Source organism: Macrobrachium rosenbergii, chromosome 25 (assembly GCF_040412425.1).
Source record: "Macrobrachium rosenbergii isolate ZJJX-2024 chromosome 25, ASM4041242v1, whole genome shotgun sequence".
Lineage (NCBI taxonomy): Eukaryota > Metazoa > Arthropoda > Malacostraca > Decapoda > Palaemonidae > Macrobrachium > Macrobrachium rosenbergii.
The window spans coordinates 24,611,910-24,614,409 of NC_089765.1; the positions used below are offsets into that span (position 1 = coordinate 24,611,910).

Here is a 2,500-nt window from a genome sequence, read left to right on the forward strand (position 1 = left end):
TTGCGGGATGATATATCAATTAGATTTAATACTTTGGATATTCAAAAGAACTGGAAAATTTGAGGGATGATACATCAATTAGATTTAATACCATGGATGCTCAAAAGAATTGGACAATTTGGGGGATGATATATTAATTAGATTTAATACTTTGGATGCTCAAAAAATGGACACACATTACATTTTATCTATGAAAATTTATTCCTTCTGAGGGAAATATGGGGTAAATATTTGTAATTCACATTAAGACTTGGGATTGCTCAAGATAGACTTCGCTAGTCTGGTTTTTGTTTAAGAAGGATTTTAGTGAAAATAACTTCAGTTGCTGTGAAATCTTTCCTTTGCTCTTTTGCTTCCAAGGTGAATTGCATAGTGCCTTGGTTAAACTGTAATGTTCAGGGTCAAGGCCGGCCCCAACGCACGAATGAAATTTGCCATCTCTTTACAACATAATAAAATTAATGTTTTGACGTTAAATTTCTCAGTGCGATGTTGCAACCTTGCGGAATCCCACCGAACATTAAAGAACAGAGCAGGTACCGGTAATGGTATTTTTTTCATACTCAGTCACGCCTACGCTCCTGTGTAAATGATTCACGAATACCATAATGCTGTAAGCGACAAACTGAATGAGGACCTCCAAAAATGCATCGGTGATAATGATCGTTTTATACAAAATAAGACGACGTTTAAAGAGTTATACAAATGTTGGATGAATTGTCTTCTAAACGAGTGAAAAAAAACAATAAAAATTAAGGAAAAACGGGAAAACCTCAGTCAAAAACCTTCTTTGTTAAATTGTGCATGTTTACAGAGGAAATCCGGGTAAATTTTACAAATTTATTTGAGTGTATGAATGGATAACATTGAATAACAAATAACCAAAGAATAAACAACACAGTCGATTATAAGTAGCCAAAAGCGGCGACAGTGACCCTGATAATTAACGCTAGATAACACACAATCAATAATATTTAAGTATCATAAAGTTCACCAAGTCCTAGAACTAGCGCCATCACACAGAAGTCAGAAGGAACCTAAATAAAAATATATCGTAAGCGAACAACGCAAAGCAAATCACTTCGGTGGAAAACTCTAGGATAACTGACATTTCCTGCTCGGTTATCCTCAAGCCGTTTCCCTGAAAACCCTCAAATTAGTATAATAAAGGAACAGCTGTGATGACCTTCGCCGTTGCTTCATAAACAAATTACAGGACCGGAAGCAAAGGCCTACGGATTATGTCTTAAGAACTGTTACCGGAGCATGTTCAGTTTATACAAGGTAGCTTTCGTTCACGTAAGCAGCGTTTGGCAGCAGACCCTGCTCATTTACAAATGTCCTACACGAGACGTAATGTTGTACTTCCTAGAATTTCCAGTTAGGTAAGCATTGCTATTACTAGCCTATTATTATCATTTTGCTTATCGTTAGGGTTATTCTTAACGAATCCGGAAGACCCTGACTCAAGTCATTTCTTCAAGGTGTAATTGCTTTTTATAAAGCCCTACGTTCCTTTGATTCAAATTTCTCTCTCTCTCTCTCTCTCTCTCTCTCTCTCTCTCTCTCTCTCTCTCTCTCTCTCTCTCTCTCTCTTTGTGCAATGGAAATAATGTTAAGATCAGTCTTAGGGGTGATATAGCGTTGAATGCCTGTGACTGTAGAAGAGGCTGCAATATTTTTCTTTGTTAATAATAATAATAATAATAATAATAATAATAATAATAATAATAATAATAATAATAATAATAATAGGGCTTTATTCGCAAAGATTCAGGTTCTCCAAAGCTGTTTCACTCTTTACTTGTTTTTTTGCCACCCCCAACCCCCGCCTCTCGACCAGTCAGAATTCAACTATATATACTCTTATATACTCGTATATCAATGTGAGTGCATGCTTTCTTTTGTTAATTAGCAGAAGTAGCAGTTGCTGAGACAGTAGTGAATCAGTAACCTTATTCTAATATCGAATATTGTTAGGTAATGACCTTCGCTGACACCTTCCCTTCGAACCAGTTTTGGGTGACCATAATTTGTATAATTCTCTTCCTGTGATTTTGTTGTAGATGTGATTCTTTAGGTTATTCTTAATACTGGCTGCAGCATTAATAGAATTAGAGCTTCCTTATCCTTATCTGTTTGTTATTTTTTTTCTAGTAATACTGAACAGTGTTCCTAATTCCTTTTCTTCTAAATCCCTCTTCTTGGCCCGACGCTCTCGTAGACTGATTTAAATGCCCAAAGTTGAAAGTCAATTTGATACTGCCATCACAAACATTCATACGACAGACGATGGTTTTCCTCATCATTAAAATCAAAACAACGATGAAAAGACAGATTTTTAATTTATCTTAAGCAAGATTTCTATCCAATAGCTCTTTGTCCGTTCACAGGATTGGTCAATGAAACGTTCCGAGGGATGTGCGATAGATCAAGCGCGAGGGACGTCTTAGAAGAACAGACTCTTAGCATATGCGCAACTTACGTCACTGACCTGAGA

At 36.3% G+C, this 2,500-nt stretch overlaps 1 protein-coding gene across 1 annotated transcript in view; it reads right to left on the reverse strand.

The window, feature by feature from the left end:
- LOC136852471 (ionotropic receptor 21a-like) overlaps positions 1 to 2,500 on the reverse strand; it is a 25,555-nt gene that overhangs the window by 21,568 nt on the left and 1,487 nt on the right. The gene's annotated exons all lie outside the window — the stretch shown is intronic.